The 22,448-nt window shown below is 37.9% G+C and overlaps 1 long non-coding RNA gene across 1 annotated transcript in view; it reads right to left on the bottom strand.

Moving 5' to 3' along the window:
- Nucleotides 1-1,919: 1,919 nt before the first annotated feature.
- Nucleotides 1,920-22,448, bottom strand: part of LOC138145780 (uncharacterized) — a 575,984-nt gene continuing 555,455 nt past the window's right edge. Inside the window, exon 2 of the long non-coding RNA XR_011164310.1 lies at nt 1,920-2,124. This is a non-coding gene — a long non-coding RNA (uncharacterized lncRNA). The remainder of the gene's footprint in view (nt 2,125-22,448) is intronic.

Here is a 22,448-nt window from a genome sequence, read left to right as displayed (position 1 = left end):
CATTATCCGTAGGTTCTCGGCTAAACTATTAAAATTAATCAGGTGGCAAACTTTCATTACAGCAGCTCTAATAAACAAGAAAACTGGACTCCCAGGGTTGGAAATGTCAGTAAATACAACAGCATTAAAAAGGAAGAAATTTTTCAAAATGTCCAAGGAGACTCAAATTTTAGTCCAAATGAAATTAAACTACACTTACAATCCATGCAAAACCATTCATTTTTATAGAGATGTTTCTCAGCACTGAGGATTTAAGTCAGTCCTAGCCATGGGAACCAAAGCCAAGAATCCAGATTAAGTAATAAAATATTTCACAAATGAGTTGGTGCTTGGGGAAAACAGACCATAGAAATGTGACCTCCCTTTCTGTACATTCTAGCTTCAGAAACCTGGGCAGCAAGAATACACATCAATGCTGACACTGTAACAAGGGATTAAGATTAAGGGACCAGAAGCACTATAGGAGTGATGAAATGGGGGATGATATTTTTAGTGGATCTATCCAGTAAAAATGAGAATGAATAGTAAGTGGTACAGTGAAAAGACAGGTCTGTTTATGGAACTCATCTTACCCACCAAACCTCCCTTCATCCAAACTCCTTTGTTTCAGTTGAAGGCACCACCTCCAGTCACCCAAGTTCACAACCTCAGTATCAGCCTTGAGTCTTGCTTCTCCCTTACTCCATATATGCAATTAATTGCTATATCTCATCAATGGTAATTACACAATTTAACTTTTCATCTCTCTGCCTTTCTCCACTCCCAAAGCCATCACGCTTCGACCAGGTCCTATTCACTACCCACTTGGACTACTACAATGGTCTCCACATTAAACTCCCAGGTCCTCGGTTGTCCCCTCTCTTCCACATAGCAGGCTAAATAATCTTCCTTAAGAAAATGAGACCATCTCATCTTTAGTGGATCCCAATTGCTTCTAGACTAGAATACAAACTCTTCACCTTGACATTTAAAGCCCTTCACAATCTGTCTCTAATCACATTAATTTCATATTTCTCTTTAACATAATCTATGATCCAATTAAATTGGCTTATGAAATATTACTCATGTATAACACTCCAATCTCCTGCCTCAGTACCTTAGTATAGATAGTTCTGTCCATTGCCATCTTGCATCCACTTCTTAGAACTGCTAGATTCTTTTTTGGCTCAGTTTAAGTTAAGTTTTCTATGGGAATACAAGTATTTTCCTGACTTCTCCCTCCCATTTCCCCCATTACCATCCTCTTTCTCATATATATATATATATAATTTTATCACTCACACACGTGTGTGTGTTTTCCCACATGTTTTATTCTACTCTATAATACAGTTTTTGAGGGAAGGGGCTGTTTTTGCTCTTTGTTCCTGTATTCCTAACATCTAGCAGTACTGTGTACATCATAGTAGGTGCTTAATGAATACTTGTTGGATTATACTGGACTAAACAGGCTATAAGAGGATAACATAGCACAGAATTGCACAGAATAAGACACAATAGGACAGAACAGTACAGGAGAGGAGAGAACAGGATAGGATAGGGCAAGTTTAGGATAGAACAGAAGAAGATAACATAAAATAGCACAGAATGATTGAATCATATAATATTGACAGACTGATATCTTGGAAATAACAGTGTACTCAGAGTCTGAGGGCTTTTTTTTTTTTACTCTACTCTGCAATAGGTGTACTATCCCATGTAAGTCACTTTTTTCATTAAGACTTCAGTTTCCTGTTCTGTATGATGAGTAATTTGAGCTACAAATCTTCTAAGGACCTTTCTAGGTCTAACATGCTATGGTTCAGGAAAGGAATCTCTATTATGGAGTAGAAGGAGGTGTGGTAACAAGCACCCCAGCGTCCCCAGGGTGGCTGCTCACACAGGTTCTTAGATCTGCTTTGTTAAAGGAAAGCAACTCAAAATGGGTTAACAAGCTTACTTTAATCAGTCAAACATGTATCGTTCACCTAGTTCAGGGGAAAAAGGTCAGCACGCTGAACTTCAAAATATACAGACAGAATTATCAAGACAGAAACAGATCAAGTAGACAATTTCCCAAACTGTGCAACTATTACATCCATACCAAACAACATCTGGGTTTCAAAGCCAGGGGGCTCTGGACAACGGCTTTCTAGAGTTTCATCTGATCAAATCACAGAACACTTCTCAAAGTGGGCCCCCAAAACAAAGCTACACATCAGGGCTTATATAGCCTTCTCCTGGCTCAGAGAATGTAACAACCTTTTGGAGCCACTGGCCAATCAAAAAGTATCAACTGAAAATCAAGCCTCCCACCCCAGGCTCCAGGTGCACTTTAGCCTAGGGACAGGGAAGATCTTTGAATTTGCATTTCCATTACAGGAGGTAAGATGGAAAAGACAAAGTTGGACCAGAGTATAGGAGGCTTTGAAAGGTCTCAAGCGTTTTTACTTTTATTTTAAAGGTATTAAGGGACTATTAAAGGTTTTTGAACATGGTTAAAACTGTGGTTTTACAAGATTAACTTGGCAGCAGTATTCAGGATAGATCGGGAGGAAGGACACCAAATCATCTATACCCTCATTAGGGTCCATAGCGAAGAAAAAAAAATATCCTGGGATAATGTGATGCAGATAGAGATAAGCAAATGAACAATTTAAGGAATATTGGGAAAGTATGAATGTTTACCAGTTTAAGGTGGTAGAAAGCGGGAAACAATATTAATATTTCTTTAAAAGAGTCATGGCAATACCTAGTAAGTACTGTACAATGATTATACAATGTAAGCAGAGTTCAGCATTCTTTGTTATGGTGATATGGCTGGTAATAATATTATATCCATTCATTTATCCAACAAACACATATTTAGTGAGCAGTTACAGTATGAAGATACTATTTCATTTTTGTCTTTGCATCCATACTTCCTATCACAGTGTCTGACATAGGGTAGATGCTTAATGAATACTCACTGATTAGTTGATTGATTTGTTGACCTCTGTTGTTCAGTCCTTTCCTAGCCTCCCACAAGTTGCCCTTGAGAGTTAGACCTCCCAAGAGACAACTCCTTCAAATTCAGGATAGTTTGGGGTTTGTACTCCTAAAACTATAGTCCTTGAGCCCCCATAAATGAGTTTACCTTCAGATAGTCAGTCAGAGAACAAAATTAGCTCAAAATAAAGATGCTTAACAAAATGGTATAATGAAAGCAATAGCAAAAAAAAAAACCCAACAAAAAACATCTCCATGAATTATGGGGGCATTCTTCCACAAAAATGTCCAATACCAACAGGAAGAGTAGATATATAGAATTTTCATAGGTGGGAAGTGTTCAGAAATTATGGAGGAGCAATTAACCCTGCTGTTGTGTGACAGATTTCTTTGCACTCCTATTGACTTTGATCTCATAATCTTCAGTAGATATTGATAGATATTACTCATCTGGATACTGCTATGTGACCTGCTTTTAGATAGAGCTCTGGATGTCTATACTATAGTCCCTACTACTTTTGGTTCCTGGAGCAGTTGAAATCCATAAGTAGGTACTACTCATTTTACCATTTATTTCAGAAAAATAGCAACCTCCACCTTAGAAAAAACAGAAGCCTCACCTATTGTGCTCCCTCAAAATCTGATCTCCATGATCTCCAGTTGCTGAAGTAATAGTATTTTCAGGCCCAGGCACCAAGACCTTTAGTACAAAGAACAATTTCATCCCAAGTAGCTAATTCCCTTAGTCTTTTCACATCTTTCTTAGTGCAGGGCTCAGACACTTCAACCCAGTTCATGATAACTGCATTCTAAATTCACATATCTAAAGGCAAAGCCATAATCCAGAAAATGACTATTTTTCTAATAAATACTAAATAGCTCAGGTGTTCAGAGTTTCAAAATTTTTAACTCTAATTTTCTCCCATTTTGCTATGCAGGCAAAAGGACCTGGAAAAGGTCCAAGCCCAGGAGGCAATTACACAGTATCTACTAACTACTCAGAGAATTCTTGTTGCTGTTTGAAAATGTTGCTTCTCAAATATCTGAAAAGGACCAAGTCTTAAAGAGATTTTATCCTATACCTTTACATAGAGTAAGACCATAAAATGGTGTGTGTGTGTGTGTGTTTGTGTGCATCTGTTAATTAGCCTAATTTAAACACATTTTCTGTAATTTAAGAGAGACAGACTAGTATACTGGAAAGAGCACTGAATTTGCAGTCAAAAGATCTGGCTTCAAAATTTAAAACTGATACTTACTGATTACAAGACTTTGGACAAATCACTGTTATGATTTGTCCAGACAGATCTCTGGACCTTAATTTCCTCTTTTGCAAAGTGAGGGGAGTGGAATTGAAGTACTTATTGCATGACCATGTAAATAGGAGGGGGTATCCAAGAAAGCTTCTAAGTTTTGGTGAAAGGATGGAGATAGCTAGGAAATAAAGGAGGTAAATTGTACTACTCAAACCATTATTTCTGAGTCAATACAAATGAGTAGTACTATACTTTGCCTTAGATGGGTTTCTGAAAAAAATCAAACATTGATTAGATACTGGAAAATAAAATCATGTAATATATAATTCTGGAGATTTCTGTTTGAAGGAATTCCCAGATTTTTTTTAAACTGAAGAATAACCTGTCATTTAGATATTTTATATGTCACACCCCTTCCTAACCACAGGACTTGGCTACTAGGGAAGGGAAAATGACTAACAAGTGTGCATTGTGTGATGCAGGATATTCTGGTGGGATATTTTTAAAATGGACTGAGTCCCTACATGAGGATGAAAGGGTGAAATTGGGGCAATCATGAACTGCCAGGGGTGCCTGTGTGTTTTTACATTCTGGATCCATGGTCCAGGCTGTGACAGAATTACCACATACACAGGACTTCCAGGACAGAGACACAAAACAAAACAATCTGCTTTAAAAGAAGGAGAGGATTAAGAAAGTGAATATGGCAGCCACAGCATCAAATTGGTCACCATACAAACTGGAAGCTTTCTTGCTTCAGAGGTGTCTCCATTCATTCAGCTGTTCATTTTTACCATGAATGGAAAACCCTAGGTAATTATTTTCAAACAACTCCCCCGTGGAAGTAGTTGGAGTAATATGAGTTGGCAAAGGAACTGCTCTTAGGGTTTAGCCCTATGTGTTTTGTTTTTATTTTTGCTTTTGCCCTATGTGCTTTGGTAGTGGAGCAGTGATATTTGTTTTGGGAAAGATTGTGCAAGTCTGGTATATTAATGTTGTTTCTCTGATCTATTTGTTCTTTTTTTTGGAAAATAAATTTTATTTTTGTATCACTTACATTTCCAATTGTATATATCTCCTTATTCACTTTCAGGATAATAAACAATGAGAAAAAAATTTAAAAAAAGATTTAGCAAAAGTAACCAACATCTTGAAAAAAAGTCTGACATTAGGTAGAGTGTTCCATATTCATGTTTTCTTACCTCTGCAAACTGTGTGTTGTGTGTGTGTGTGTGTGTGTGCGTGTATGAAATGTGTTCACATATCTCTTCACTTGGATAAAGCTTGGTCATTATAATTTCACAGTATTCCATTTTGATTATTTTGTGGGATTTTTTCCATTTACATTGTTTTTGCTATAGTATATGTTGTCTGATCTATTTTTAAAATTCTTGTTAAAGTTGTATAAAATATGTTTTGTAAGATATTACTAATGGTAATATAACAGAGTTAAAAAGTGAAGTGTTTTTTTTCCTTTAAAATGGAGGTTAGATATTTCAGTGTGATTAGATATCTATACAGACTTCATGTAAGGATGTCACCATCATAGGGTAGAGAAAAGTGACAAATGGATATTCTTAGAGAGTCTCAGAAAAAGAATAAGGGCCTGAGCTGATTTCTCACATTTAGCATTTTGAGTGTACACGATAGGTGGGATGAGCCTTTGAGTGACAGAACCAATCCTTTATGACTGAAAAGGATCAGATAATGGTTACAATGACTGCCAGAATCATTACATGCACATATGCATATATATCTACTCACTAACCTTCTGGTTCCTTCACTCCCTCAGATCCTGTGTTTTATTTGGTCCCCAAAACATCTCCTTCAGCCAGGGATGATTATATCCTGAATCTCACTATTAGCCACAAGTGTTTCACTTTCTTCAGAAAGCCAAACCAAAGAAGCAAAACAAAACAAAACAAAACAAAAAAAAACAACCCTCTAACCTCACAACAATCTCTGTCTCTCTCTCTCTCTCTCTCTCTCTCTCTCTCTCTCTCTCTCTCTCTCTCTCTTTCTCTCTCTGTCTCTCTGTCTGTCTCTCTCTGTCTCTGTCTGTCTGTCTGTCTGTCTGTCTCTCTCTCTGTCTCTCTCTCTGTCTGTCTGTCTCTCTCTGTCTGTCTGTCTCTCCCTCTGTCTCTCTCTCTTATTTTCTCTCACCAGCCCCCTCATCACGACAGTTTATTCTTCACACATTTAAGATGACTTCAGGGGGCAGACAGGTGGCTCAGCGAGTAAGATCACCAGCCCCAGTGTCAGGATGACCTGGGGATTGAATCCAGGCTCAGATACTTAGCACCACACCCAGAAATAACTGGCCATGTAACCTTGAGCAAGTTACTTAACCCCGATTGCTTTAAAAAAGAAAAGATGACTTCCAATTCCATCATACTTCAGTATGTCCTCAGGCCATTACTCCTATTCTGGTTTTACTTATCACTCTGTTGTTGCCCACACTTTGTTAAACTCTAATCCTGGATGACTTCTACCACCTCCTTCCCACTTCTACTCACCTGAGCTGAACTGAAATTGTTCTCTTTGAACTTACCAATGATCTGCTAAATGACAACTTTGTTAGTCTTTTCTCAGATCTCACAATTCTTGACTTCTGTACTGCATCTTGTGTAATATACTACCCTTTCCTTATGGATATGTGTTCTATTGTGGTTCGTGTATTTTTTTACTCTATTCTCTTCTGTCTCTTCTCCTATTTCTCTGTCTTCTTTGCTGGCTTGCTATGCCCCCTAAATGTGGGTATTCCCCAAGTTTGTATCGGAGGCCCTCTTCTCTCTACATTGTTTTTTTCTTGGTATCCTCACCAGCTCCATTGAGTTTAATTACCATTTTTATATAGATAACTCATATTTCTTTATATCCAGCCATAGACATAGCCTCTTGTATCACCAATTGATTATCAGATATTTTAAAATGTTATAGAGGAAAAATTTTGAATCTCATATGTCCAAATCAGAACTTATTTTGTTTTCCCAAACCTACATCCCTAACAGACTTCCCTATTTCTATAAAAATATATGATTATTTATATTCTCACAAATTCTTAACCTTGGTATTTTTCTTAACTTTTCACTCTTTTTCATGCCACTTATTTAATCAGTTGCCAAACTTCCTATTTATACCATCATATCTCAAATCTGACCTTTATCCCTACTAACACAACTACCATCTTAGTTAGGACCTCATCACCTCTCTCAAAGAATATTGCAGTGGCCTGCTATCTAATTGGTCTCCCTGCTTCAGGTTTTTCCCACTCCATCTTTCATTCAGCTGCCAAAGTGATTTTCCTTAATTGTAGATTTGACATACCATCTCTCTACTCAATAAAATCTAGTTGCTCCAACGTTGCCTCAGGGATAAAATAAAAACTCATCATTTTGACTTTTAAAGTCTTTCATAACCTGGTCTGAACCTATCTTTCCTCATTAAACATTACTCTCTCCTCCGGAAGAAGATTGGCCTCTATGGCCCTGTCAAACTGTCCTCTATGTTCCTTACAAAATGGTGTGCCATCTATTGTTTTTGTAATTTTCACCAGCTAGTTCTTATTCCTGGAATTCATTCCCCTGCACTCCTGCCTCATGGAATCCCTATTTTTTTATGATTCAATCAAAGCATTATTTTCTACTTGAAGCCTACAAGGATTCCTCCAACTGCTGATACCCTCTCTCTCATTAATAATGTTGTATGATCCACAAGAATTGATGTTATATTTAGTCTTTTAACATTTGTACTTTATTTTCATATGTACATGTTTTCTCACCCAATATAATATAATTTTCACAGAATAAAGAATGTTTCATTTTTGTATTTGTGTCCCCCTGTGCCTACCAAGGAATTTGGTATATATTAAGTATCTAATAAATGCTTTTTGGTCTACTAGTTATTAAAGTCACCACCAAAGAGAACGTACTTTATTATGCACTATGCACTATATAGTTACTTTTGATTTTACTCCAATGTAGTACTTTATCAATGTGGTTCCGGAATAGGAATTCTCTTCACAAATGCATGTCAATAGCTTATCTGCAATGTACTTAACAGATTTGCCTGGGAGTACTGAGACATTAAATGGCTTACATTTAAGAGAGTACAGCTATCACATGCCAAAGGTAAGACTTGAAGTGAGCTTCCTAAATTCAAGATTGGCTCTCTATTAATTACACCACAATATTTCTCATGTTGTTTTTCACATAAATAATATCAAAGTTTGAAAGGACTTTGGAGATTGGGTCAATCAACCCACTCATTTAGTAGATGATTAAACAAAGATTCAGAGAAGTAAAATGTTTCATCAAAGTCACATAGGTATTTAGTAGCATGCTTATTGTGGTTTTAAGAAATCCAATCTGTCCAGAACTGAGGTCCATGAAGGGAAGAAGTGAATGATAAGCAAAAGCGTGCTGATAAATGTTCAACAACTATTTCTCTGGGGGGAAAATTATGCAAGACACACATTCAAGGTTAACCTGAATTATTAGCATTTACTCCATCACTTTCTTAAGTTTAGGCAATCAACAAAATAATAAATCAAACCCCGATTTAGAGCATTTGCCAATTTCTGAGGTGCCAATGTTTATAGTGAAAGTTTAACAATTGGTTTGATCGAGCCTGTTGAAGCTGGTTCCAACATACCCCTGGGATAAGTTTGGCAAGGCAAGTTGAAATCAGTTTTTAAAGGGTCTTGAAAATCAGCTTAAGGGAATCAGATTTGATGATGTAGGAAATAGGGAGGCGAATGACACATTGAAAACAATACTTTAGGAAAACTAATAAAGTAGTGATTGGGTAGGATGGATTGAAATAGGTAGAGAATGAAGACATAGAGAAGTTATTTAGTCAGTCAGCAAGCATTTATTAGCTATTTATAACATGCCTTGTACCATGGCAGGGGATACAAGAAAGGCGAAAAAAAAATATTTCTTGTACTAACAGAGCTTTCTAAAGTGGGAGACAATATGCAAATAACTAGGTTCCCACAAAATAAATATACAATAAATGGAAAGTAATCTGAAGGGAAAGGCATTAGGAGTTAGGTGTGGGGGTGGGACACAACTAGGAAAAGCTTTCTACAGAGTGTAAACTTTAAGCTGAGTCTCAATGAAAGCCAGGGAAACTAAAAGAGAGGAGATGGGGCAGGGTACTTCAGAATAGGGGGACAGAATGTACAAAGACACAGAGATGGGAAACAGTGATTTGTTCAAGGAAATGTCAACAGGGCAGTGTAGATGGATCACAGAGTTTGTGGAGAGAGACAAGTAAGGCTTAAGAAGATTGGAAAGGTAAGAAAGGGTCAGATTATAAAGAGCTTAAATGCCATCAGAACTCTTTATATTTGATCTTTGAGGTAACAGGGAGCCATGAGAGCTCAACAGGGAAGAAAATATGTTGGTAAAGGCTTGTGATTTTACAAGATCCCATTGGAGCAGAAGAGGGATGGGAGTGGCAAGAGAACTGATATGGGGACATCATTTAGAAGGCTCTTGATGTGATCCAGGTACAAAGTGATGAGAGAATGAACTAGGATTGTGGCTGTGTGCATGAAGTGAAAGTAATTTATAGGAGATGGTGAAAAGGTACCTAGGTATATGGTACAATAGATAAAGTGTTCCACCTGGAGTCAGGAAGACCTAAATTCAAATCTTTCTCAAATGCTAACTGTGTGATATTGGAAAATCTCTTATCTTATGTTTGCCTCAGCTTCTTCAACTGTAAAATGGTTTCAATAATAGCCTTTATCTCCCAGGAGTTGTTGTGATGATAAAATGCAATAACGTTTATAAAGCACTTTGCAAACTTTGAAGTGCTACATAAATGCTTTCTCTTATTACTGTTAGGAAGCTATTCAAATAGAGAAGGTATAATTTTACAATGGCCTGAGCACTTTAAGTCAAGAGGAAGTGGTAGCCCTGAGGAGTAATATTGCTTTTGGTCACAAGGGATGAGGGACCCTGACTGGGCAAAAATCAAAGTGCAGAACAGAAGAGCAGTGACCACACCTCTACCCATATTTCACTATCTTGGAATCACAGAAAACTCTCATATACCTCAAAGTAGCTCTGAAAACAGCAATGCAAAAAACCCCAAAGCTTAAGACAGTGCCCTTTCCCCTACCAATTCCAAAACAGAGTGCAAATTTAACATATATATTAAAATCAAGAAATAAAGTGGGGAAAAAGAGCAAATAGCAAAACCCTGAACATAAGAATCAACTATGGTGTCATAAATGATCAAAACACATACTCAAAAGAAGATAAAATAAGTCAAAAGAATTACAAATAAAGTCTCAAATAAAAAAAGTGAATTGGAAACAAGTAAAAAATAATTCCTCAAAGAGCTTTAATAAATATTTTACAAGTCAAAAGAGTTGTAGAAGGAAAACTGGGTAAATAAATGAAAGTAAATGAAGAAAATTATGAAAATATATTTAATAACTTGGTAGAAGAGGCACAAAAATAATGAAGAAAATAGCACCTTAAAATCCAGGATTGACCAAAAAAAAAAGAGGTAGAAAAGTGTGCTGAAATAAATAATCCTGTAAGAATTAGAATTAGTCAAGTGGAAGCTAATGACTCCATGAAACATCAAAAAACCAATAAATATAATGTATATATACAGGTACATACATATATATGCATGTAGATACATGCATATAGGTCCTCTTTCTCTTTCTCTTCCTTCCTCCCTCCTTTACTCCCTCTCTCCCTCCCTCTTTGTGTGTTTGTTTTTTCTCTCTTTCTCTCTTTTGGCATACAAACCTAGTAGTGCTATTGCTAGGTAAAAAGACATGCATGATTTTATTGCCCTTTGGGCATAGTTCCAAATTTCTCTACAGGTGGTTGAATCAGTTTACAACTCCACCAGTAGTGCATTAATGTCTCATCCCCACCCCCCACATCCCCTCCAACATTTGCCATTTTTGATTTTTGTCTTATTAGCCAATCTACTAGATATGAGGTGACGTGGCTATGTGGAGCAGTGAATAGAGTACCAGCCCTAGAGTCGGGAGGACCCAAGTTCAAATATGGCCTCAGACACTTAACACAAAAACTAGCCGTGTGACTTTGGGCAAGTCACTTAACCCCAATTGCCCTGCCTTCCCCCCCTCCAAAAAAAAGCAAAAAATGATAGATATGAGGTACTACCTTAGAGTTCTCTCTAAATTTGCATTTCTCCAATCAATTAGAGCATTTTAAAAAATGTGGTTATAGATAGCTTTGATTACATCACATGAAAACTTCATATCTTTTGAACATTTATCAATTGGGAAATGGCTCTTATTCTTAAAAATTTGAATCAGGTTTCTATATGTTTTAGAAAAGAGAAATTTATCAGAGAAACTTGCTTCAATTTTTTTTTCACAGTAACTATTGCTAACTACATTTCCCTCTATCCCATTTCCCCTATTTATTCTATTCTTTCCTTTCATCTTGTCCCTACTCAAAAGTGTTTTACTTCTGAGTACTCACTCTCTCAATTTGCAATTCCTTCTATCGTTCCCCCTTTCCCCCTCTCTTATCCCCTTCCTCTCCTACTGTCCTATGGGGTAAGATAGACTTTGACACCCAATTGAGGGCGTATGTTATTCCTTCTTTGAGCAAGTTCTGATGAGAGTAAGGTTTACTAACTCCCCATCACCTCCTACCTCTTCCCCTCTCCTGTAAAAGTTTTGTCTTGCCTCTTTTATATTATATATTTTAATCTATTTTACCTCTCCTTTTCTGTTTCTCACAATGCATTCCTCTCTCACCATTTAATTTTATTTTTCTTAGAGATCATTCCTTCATATACAATTCAAACCACCGCCCTCTGTCTATATATATTCCTTCTAGCAGCCCTAACACTGAAAAAGTTCTTAAGAGCTTATAATATAATCTTCCCATGTAGAAATGTAAACACTTTAAGCTTATTAAGACCATTATTTTCCTTTCCTTTTTACCTTCTTATGCTTATCTTGAGTATTGTATTTGAAAGTCAAAATTTCTATTCTGTTCTAGTCTTTTCATCAAGAGTGCTTGAAAGTTCTCTATTTTATTGAACATCCATTTCCCCACAGAAGAATTATACTCAGTTTTGCTGAGTAGGTGATTCTTGGTTACACTCCTACCTTCTTTGCCTTCCTGGATATCATATTTGAAGTCCTCTTATCCTTTTGTGTAGAAGCTGCTAAATCTTATGGTATCCTGACTGTGGCTCCATGATTTTTCAATGGTTTCTTCCTGACTTCTTGACCTGGAAATTCTAGAATTTGGCTATAATATTACTGACAGTTTTCACGTTTGGATCTCTTTCAGGAGGTAACTGCTGGATTCTTTCAATTTCTGTTTTACCCTCCAGTTCTAGACTATCAGGGAAGTTTCCCTTGATAATTTCTTGAAAAATAGTATCTAGGCTCTCTTCTTTTTTGATCATGGTTTTCAGATAGTCCAATAATTTTTAAATTTTCTCTCCTGGATCTATTTTCCAGGTCAGTTGCTTTTCCAATAAGTTATTTCACATTGTTTTCTTTCTTTCATTATTTTGGTTTTGTTTTATTGTTTCTTGATGTCCCATAGAGTCATTAAATTCCTTTTTTTTTTTTGTTTTTTGGAGGGCAATTTCCCAAGGTCACATGACCAGTTCTTGTGTGTGTGTGTGTGTGTTAAGTGAACATCCATTTTTTCAATTCTTATTTTTAAGGAATTATTTTCATCAGGAAGCTTTTGTATCTCCTTTTCCAATTGGCAATTCTATTTTTAAGGAGTTTTTTTCTTTTGCTCTGTGAATTTTTGTGCCTCTTTTTCCATTTAGATGATACTGTTTTTTAAGGCATTCTTCTCATTGGCTTTTTGTCACTCTTATCATTTGACCTGGTCTGTTTTTTAAGGTGTTATTTTCTTCAGTACTTTTTTTGCTCATCCTTTCTCAAGCTATTGACTCTTCTCTTTTCCATGATTTTCTTGCATTACTCTCATCTCTCTTCCCAATTTGTTCTTTGCTTCTCTTACTTGATTTCCAAAATCCTTTTTGAGTTCTTCCTTGACCTGTGACTGATTCATAGTTTTCTTGGAGGCTTTGGATGTAGGAGCTTTGACTCTGTTATTTTCTTATGAGTGTGTGTTATGATCTTCCTTGTCACCACAGTAAACTTCTATGGTGTAGTGGCAACTACACTGGCCTACCTAGGATGGCTGCTAACACATGTTCTTAGATCTATTTTACTAGGAAAGAAAGCTGTTAAAGGAGTCAATAATCTTTTTAATTACATTCATTAACTGGGGGGAAAATCAGCACCCTGAACTTCAGAGAAAATCCAAACAAAGAAAATAGAGAAAATTCAAACAGAAAAATAAAAACCAACAGACAGGACTTCTGTCTGAAAAATTAGCACAGATCAACAGATAGATAAAACTGTCTTACCAAGGCAATACAAAATCATTTATCAGAGAGAGCAGCACCAACACCTGAGTTTTTCAAAGCTGGGGGCTCCTTAACGGTTACCCAGAATGTCATCTGGTCAAATCATAGGAACATATTCCAATGAGTAAGCCCAAAAGCAAAATGCTAGCCTCAAAGTATATGTGAACCCATTTTATAGCCAGATGATATCACAACCCTCATGACTCACTGCCTAATTAGAAATTAACAAAAGGCCTTCCTACAAGTAAGCCTCCCCTAAGCAAGCTTCCCTTAATGGACTCCATCTGAGGCCTATTAATGGGTGTGAAAGATTTTAGATGCCATTAAAATTACATACGGTCAGAAATTTTTTCTATTTTTTTACTTATTTTCCCAGCCCATTCCTTGACTTTTGACTCCTTGTTGAAGTAGGACTCTCCTTCTAGGGTGGGGGTGCACTGTCCCAAGCTTCAGGGGTTTTGTGCAACATTTTTCAGAGATACTTCTAGAGACCTGTAAGTTTTCAGTTCTTCTAAGGTGGTATTATTTAAGGAGAGGGATGTTTACTTACTCTCCTGACCTCTGCTCTTATCAGTGATCAGCCATAAGCACTCTTTTCTGAGGGTCCCAGCTCAACTGTGGCCCCAACTTTGTTGTGCTAGTGTTCATCTTCACCCTGTGACTGCCACTCAGGACTGTGACCCAGATCAAAGAATTGGCAAAGCAACAGCATCCTGCCTTGGTGCTAGCAAATAGACCTCTGTAATCTACTTCTTATCTTGTTACTGACTGTGGGCTGAGAGTTCCAGAAGCAGCTGCTACAATTGCTGAGTAAGTGGTTCCCAGGCCTGCTCCTGGTTTGGTGGGGTTGGTCTGTACTGATGGGACCTGTGCTTGACTGTGTTCCACTCTCACCTGGGTATGACAGACTTTTCCTGCTGAGCTTCTAAGTTGTCAGTTATCTGATATAAAATAGGCATGCAAGGAGAGAATTTTACACTATAAAAGGAAAGGGTGGGGCAGGAGGTAGGCAATGCTTTCCAGCCAAAGGTTGGAAAATTACCTCATTCTATTCTTTTGTGGGTTTTGTTGCTCCAGGAATTATTTTTATGGCATTATTTAAAAGTTTTTGACAGAGTTTTGGGGAGAACTCAGGCAAGTCTCTGCCTTTTCTTTGCCATCTTGCCTCTTTCCCAACATCATCTTTCAAAAATTTTCAAGGATATCCTTGAACAACAGGGCATAACAGCAATTGGAAAGAATACACACATCCATATCTGAAAGAGATCCCAAAAGGAAAACTCCCAGGAATATTATAGCCATATTCTGAGCTCCTAGGTCAAAGAGAAATTATTTCCAACAGCCACAAAGAAATCATTCAAATATCATAGAGTCACAGTCAGGATCACACAAGATTTATCAGCTACCAAATTAAAGGAGTGGAGGACTTACAATATAATATTCCAGAAGACACAAGAGCTGGGATTACAACAAAGAATAACCTATCCAGAAAACTGAGCAAAATCCTTCAAGGGAAATAAAGGACATTTGACAAAATAAAGGATTTTCAAGCATTTCTTGAATGCTTGAAATCAGAGCACAATAGAAAATTTGACTTCCAAATACAAGATTCTGGGGAAGAATAGTAAGGTAAACATGGAAGAGAAATTACAAGTGACTCTATGAGATTAAAATACTTACCTTTCTAAATGGGAAGATGTAACATTAATGGAATCTGAAGATCTTCCATGCTCCTTTGTATTGGCAAGTAAGCAGGTACTTAGCACCTTGTTTCAAGTTAACACCTTGTTTAAGCTATTTAATTAACACAAAAGTAGTCAAAACCTTGGGAGGAAGTTGCTGATATAACAGGACAGGGAAGAACAGGGAGGAGCTATACTATATATAAGGAAGAGCACAAGCTGGACAGTCAGAACTTCTTGGCATGAGCATCTTGGAGGCAGGACAGTGGCTACTAGACTGAAGATTGAACTGAGAATTGAGAAAAACTGAGAAGAGGAATAAGAATGGAGAACTGAGACAGATTTTCTTGGAGTAAGCCATGGGGAGGCTGGATAAAGTGATTTGATTTTGAGAACAGAGATTATGGTTAAGACTTCCAAAGGCCAGCTGGAGATGCCAGAGGAAGTATGACAGTGGGGTTGGTACTTTGTCTGTCTGTGGCTCTGTTAAGTTTTCTCTTCCCAGGGACATAAATTGTGAAGGACTTGAAGTGGACTGGATACTGTGAGGTTCAATATGGAGTGGGAACTGCAGAGAGAGCTGGTCAAAGAACTGGGAGCTGTCTGCCTTTGAACTCAGGTAACAGTTGGATAGATTCAGGTGGGAGCAACGACCATGGAAGAGAAGCCATCGAAGTTGAAAGCCTGCAAAAATTCAAGATGAAAAGACCTCTCCATGGGTACTGAATAGTGATTGATGAAATAGGATACTGAGTAGTGACTGATGAAATTGTAATTAACTTGTGACCTAGGGGTGGATGGCTTTTGTACTTTCCACTACCCCTTAAGAGGGTAATGAGTAATGACTGTTGAAGTTGTAACTTAATTGCACCCCTTGGGTGGAGAACTTTGACTTTTGTACTTTGTTTCCCTTAAGGAGGCAAGCCTCCTTAAAGATGATTGAGTAATTGAGTTACTAAAGGATTGTACTTTGTTGAAAACTATGTAACCATTTTGGTGAAAACTATGTGGCCATTTGTAATGCCATGCATAAGCAGCTTTCCAGAAGAATGCTACTGTGACCAGCTTTTAAGATTCTGATTACACAGTATAGTGAACACTTTATTCCATAACAAATCAGAGCAAAACACTCACAGTACCATTCTTCTGGAAAGCTGCTCTTGCATAGCATTACATTATGGTGTAGTTGGCAGGATTACAAAGTATAGTGCCTCTATTTGTTCCAGGATCCATGGCCATTAAGTTTGAGATCGTAAGGTCAAGTATTCTGGAGGGGTGGAATGTAATAATAATGTAATTTGATCCCTTTGTATTGGAAAAGGCAACAGGTACTTATCACTTACTAATTAATCAAGCCATTGTTAAAGAAACAAAAGGTGTGATCCCCTCTTGCTAATGTAACAGAAAGGGGCTGAATAGGGAGGAGCAATACTGTATATAAGGAAAGACCCTGGCTGAGAAAGTGAGATCTTCTTGGAGCAAGCTTTGTGGAGGCAGAAGCTGCTGCCACTGGGGAGGATGAAGAGGAGAGACCACCCCAAGTCAAGCTGAAAGAAGACTTTACTTGGATACTGTGTACTGACTGAGACATTGTAATTTACTAGTGACCTAGGGGTGGAAGACTTGTGTATTTTCTGATGATTGAATAGTGAATAAGTGACTGATTGAGTTAACTTAGTGTACCCCATGAGTGGAGAACTTTGACTATTGTACTTTGTGTCTCTTAAGGAGGCAAACCTCCTTAAGTATGATTGAATGATTGAGATGATTAAATGATTGAGTTACTAAATGATTGTTCTTTGTTCAAAACTTTGTGACCACTGTGGTGAAAACTATGTGGACATTTTCTGTGATGAGTTATTTCGAATGTTATATTTTGATTTTCTGTGATAAGTTGTAACATTGTGAATGTTGTACCTTGATTTACTCTGAATGTTTTGCTCTGATTTGTTATGGAATAAATAGAGTGTTCACTATATTGTGTAATCAGAATCTTGAAAGCTGTTCACAGTGGCAGTCCTCTGGAAAACTGCTCATGCGTGGCTTTACAGAAGATGATATGTGTATCTTCTAAGAATTTAATCACTATTAGGGCAATCAGAAGGATTTTACATAGAAATTGTGTGTGTGGGTTAATCAATTAAGATTATGTAAAAAATAAATAAGTAAGAAAGAAAGGATATTCTGGGAGAAATGGAGAGAGGAATATTGGGAACAATTATCTGATATAAAAAGGCATGCAAGGAGAGAATATTACAGTATAGAAGGAAATGGTGGGCCAGTGTAATGGGAATGTAAATTTGTAAGATCTTCCCTGCCCCTAGGCTAAAGTGCACCTGGAGCCTGGGGTGGGAGGCTTGTTTTTCAGTAGATACTTCTTGATTGGCCAGTGAGTCAATAAGGTGTTACATTCTCTGAGCCAGGAGAAGGCTATATAAGCCCTGATGTGTAGCTTTGTTTTGGGGCTCACTTTGAGAAGTGCTCTGTGATTTGATGAAACTCTGGGCTAGCCGTTGTCCAGAGTTCCCCTGGCTTTGAAACCCAGATGTTGTTTGGTATGGATGTAATGGTTGGACAGTTTGGAAATCTGTCTACTTGATCTGTTTTTGTCTTGATAATTGCGTCTGTATACTTTGAAGTTCGGGGTGCTGACCTTTTTCCCCTGAACTAGGTGAATGATACATATCTGACTGATTAAAGTAAGCTTGTTGACCCATTTTGAGTTGCTTTCCTTTATCAAAGCAGATCCAAGAACCTGTGTTGGCAGCAAACCCTGAGGACCCTTGGGGTGCTTGCTGCTACAGGCAGGCGGTGGGCAATGCTTGAACTTCACTCACATCTAAATTGGTTCAAAGAAGGAAATATCTATCTATATCTATCTACTGATACAGATATCTATATATCTCTCTATTATTATTTATCTATTAAATAGTAATAGAAATCTTACCCAACAGGGAAATAGGAGGGAAAGAGATTAAAAAGAAAGGTTGTGGGTGACAAAGGGAGATAAGGTAGGAGATGGAAGTAGCCAGAAGTAAAATGAAATGTAGAGGAAAAGGATAAAAAGTAGAGACAAGAAAAAACAGAATTAAATAGGATGGAAGGAATAAATCCAATTAATAATTATACCTCTGAATGTGAAAGAGATGAACCAATCCTTAAAATGGTAGTGAATAGCAGGATGGATTAGAAACTAAATTCAACAATATATTGTTTGCAAGAAACATTTGAAACAGAAAGGATCACACAGAGTTAAAATAAGGGTCTGGAGCTGAGTCTCTTGTGCTTTGGCTAAAGTAAGGAAGGTAGGGGAGTAGCCATAATTTTAAGTAAAGCAAAAACAAAAATAAATCTAAAAGGGACCGGCAGAGAAATTACATCTTTCTAAAAGGCACCATAGACAATGAAGTAATATCAATACTTAACATATATGTACCAAATGGCATATCATACAAATTATTAAAGGGAAAAATGAAGAATTACAGGGGGAAGTAAAACAGCACTATTTGGGGGGGGCTCAATTTCTCATCTCAAAGTTAGATAAATCTGACCATAAAATAAGTAAGAAAAAATCAGGGAGATGTATAGGATCTTAGAAGATTTAGATATGATAGAATTGAGAAAACTGCATAAAAATAGAAAGGAGTATACCTTTTCCTCAGGTCTTCATGCCACCTTCACAAAAATTGACCATGTGTTAAAGAGGTGGGAAATATAGATGAAAAATTAATAGGAAATTTAAAAATCTATTCCTAAAGAAGGGATATTTGAAATAGTAAATCAGAGAAACAATAAATAATTTCATTAAAGAGAATGACAAGAATAAGAAAGCATCCCAAAATTTGTGAGATGGAGCCAAAGTAGTATTAAGTTTAAATTTTAATTAAAAACTCCCAATTAAATACCAAAATTGAGATTCTGAAAAACTAAGGGGGAGATTAATAAAATTGAAATAAAATAAATGAACTGATAATAAAACTAGGAGTTGGTTTTATGGGGAAAATACACAACAAAATAGATAAACCATTTATTAATTTGATTTAAAAAAGGGGAGATGAGAAGATGGTGGAGTAGAAACAGGACTTCTGTGGGGCTCCTGCTCCCACCTCCTCCAATTCATGGAAAAACATAACTCTAAACAAACATTGGAGCTACAGAACCCACAAAATTACACAAAGAAGCTAACCTCCCACTGAAGACAGTTCTGCAGGCTGGCAGGAAGGAGCCAGTGCAGCACTCAGGGAGCAGAACCCAGCCTCCTGTGAACCCAAGGTTTTTTAGCCTCAGGGAGGCCACAATCAGTCCCTGACTGGAGGGACTTCAGATCATTAGCAGCTGTGGTGGTTTCTAGAATTATCAACCAATGGATCCTAAGGACAAAGTGTGAGGTCAGTGAAGTGTGGACTTTGGGACCTGGGAGTCTGGGATTATGGCCCAGCCTTTTCCCTCAGGGCAAGAAGCAGCTGAGGCATGGAGGCAGTCCAGCCACTGCCACATAGCTGCATCAGAGCTCCTGACCTTGAGATTTTAGGGGGACCAAGCATCCAGTATGAGGGGGTAATTGCTCTTGCTTTAAACTGCTTGGGTCTGGATCACTGTCTGGAGTGGAGGTCCTAGGGTGCATGACCAGTGTGCCAGGGCATGTGTAGGCTTCAGAGAAGGAAACCAATTAATAGCTCCAGCAGCTGTGAAAACCGCAGCAAATTGGGACAAATATTCCCCTTCTGGTAGCAGAATTCTACTGTGACAAAAAGCTCAAAAGTCAAGTAATTGAGTGGCAACATGAACAAACAAGGGAAGCAAGGCAAGCACAGTGGTCTGACTTTGGATTAATTTTTTGGGGACAAAAAGGATCAGGGAATGGAACAGGAGGAAGACAGCAAAGTCAGAACTCCTGCACCAAAAGCTTCCATAAAAAGAATAAGTTTCTTACAAGCCACAGAGGAACTTAAGGATTTTGAAAACCAAATAAGAGTAGTGGAGGAAAATTTGGGAAAAGAAATGACAATGATGCAAGAAAATTATGAAATGAGTGTCAACAACCTGACTGAAGAAAATAACACCTTAAAAATGGACTTATTCAAATGGCAAAAGAATCTCAAAAAGCCAATGAGCAGAAGAACGCTTTAAAAAGCCGAATTTGCCAGATGGAAAAAGAATCTCAAAATCTCACTGAAGAGGGGGCAAAGTCAAGATGGCAGCGTAGAAACATGACCTCCAAGTGGCTCGGGCTTCCACCTTCCCCAATCAGTGTAAAAAGGGGACTCTGAAAAAACTTTGGAGCTGCAGAACCCACAAAATGAGACAGAGAAGCTAACCTCCCACTGAGGACAGCCTGGCAGTCCAGCAGAAATCGGCTAGCCCAGCGCTGTGGGAGCAAAGCCCAGGCCTGAAAGCCAGAGGTTTTAGCCCCAGGCCAGGCCTGACCAGCCCCCAGTCAGAGGGACTCCAGATCAGCAGCATCTGTGGCCATTTCTAGAATTATCAACACATAGATGCAAAGGACAAAGTGAGAGGTCAGTGCAATCTGGAAATTGGGACCAAGTAAATAGGAGTGCATCAGCTTTTGCCCCCAGGGCAAGAAGCCGCTGAGACACTGGAACAGCCAGCCAGCTTCATGTGGCAGCTTCAGCTCCTGGCCTTCAGAATGTAGGGGGACCAAGAGACCAGTCTGAGGATTAATTGCTCTACCTTTAACCTGCTTGAATGTGGATTGAAGTCCAGAATGGAGGTCCTGGGGTGTGGGTCCAGCTTGCCAGAGCATGTGGAGGCCTCAGAGAGGGCACCCATCTAATACCGCCTGCAGTTGAGAAAACCCCAGCATTTGGGATGGAAGATCCCTGTCTGGTGGCAGAGTCCTACTGTGGCAAAAAGCCCAGGTGTCAAGTGACTGAGGGATGGCATGACCAGGCAAAGGAAACAAAGAAAACAGAAGATTCCAACATTAGACTCCTATTTTGGGATCAAAAAGGACTAAAGCACGGAACAGGAGGAAGACAGTGAAGTCAGAACTCCTGCACCAAAAGCTTCAAAGGAAAATACAACCTGGTTACAGGCCATAGAGAACCTTAAGAAGCAGATATGAGAAGTGGAGGAAAAATTGGTAAGAGAAATGAGAACGAGGCAAGAAAATTACAAAATGAGAGTCAACAATCTGTCTGAGGAAAATACACCTTAAAAATTAGACCAGCTGAAATGGCAAAAGAGGCTCAAAAAGGCAATGAGGAGAAGAATGCCTTAAAAAGCTGAATTTGCCACATGGAAAAAGAATCTCAAAAGCTCACTGAAGAGAATCATTGCTTCAGAATTAGATTGGAGCAAATGGAAGCTAATGACTTTATGAGAAATCAAGATGCTGTTAAACAGATCCAAATAAATGAAAGGATAGAAGTCAATGTGAAATATCTCATGGGAAAAACACTGACCTGGAAAATAGATACAGTAGACATAATTTAAAAATTATTGGACTACCTGAAAGCCATAATCAAAGTAAGAACCTAGAAATCATCCTCCAGGAAGTTTTCAAGGAAAACTGCCCTGATGTTTTAGAAACAGGGGGCCAAATAGAAGTTGAAATAATCCACCAATCACCTGCTGAAAAAGGTCCCAAAAAGAAAACTCCTAGGAATATTATAGCCAGATTCCGGGATTCCCAGATCAAGGACAGAATATTACAAGCAGCCAAGAAGAAACAATTTGAATATTGTGGAAACACAATCAGGATAAGCCAGGATGTGGTAGCTTCTACACTGAGGGATCAAAGGGCTTGGAATATGATATTTTGCAGGTCAAAGGAGCTGGGATTAAAACCAAGAGTCACCTACCCAGCAAAAGTGAGTATCATGTTTCAGGGGAAAATATGGTCATTCAGTGGAATAGAGGACTTTCAAGCATACTTGTTGAAAAAACCAGAGTTGAATAGAAAATTTGACGTTCAGATTCAAGAAGCAAGAGAAGCATGAGAATCTAAACAGGGAAAAGAAACCATAAGGAACTTAGAGTTGAACTATTAACATTCCTACATGGAAAAACGATCATTGTAACTGATGAAACTTTTGTCAGTATGAAAATAGTTGAAGGGAATATATATATATATATATATATATATATATATATATATATATATATA

Source organism: Petaurus breviceps, unplaced genomic scaffold (assembly GCF_028583685.1).
Source record: "Petaurus breviceps papuanus isolate PSGF00001 unplaced genomic scaffold, PetGlider_PUasm1.0 90750, whole genome shotgun sequence".
NCBI lineage: Eukaryota > Metazoa > Chordata > Mammalia > Diprotodontia > Petauridae > Petaurus > Petaurus breviceps.
This window is presented reverse-complemented; position numbering and strand designations above follow the sequence as displayed.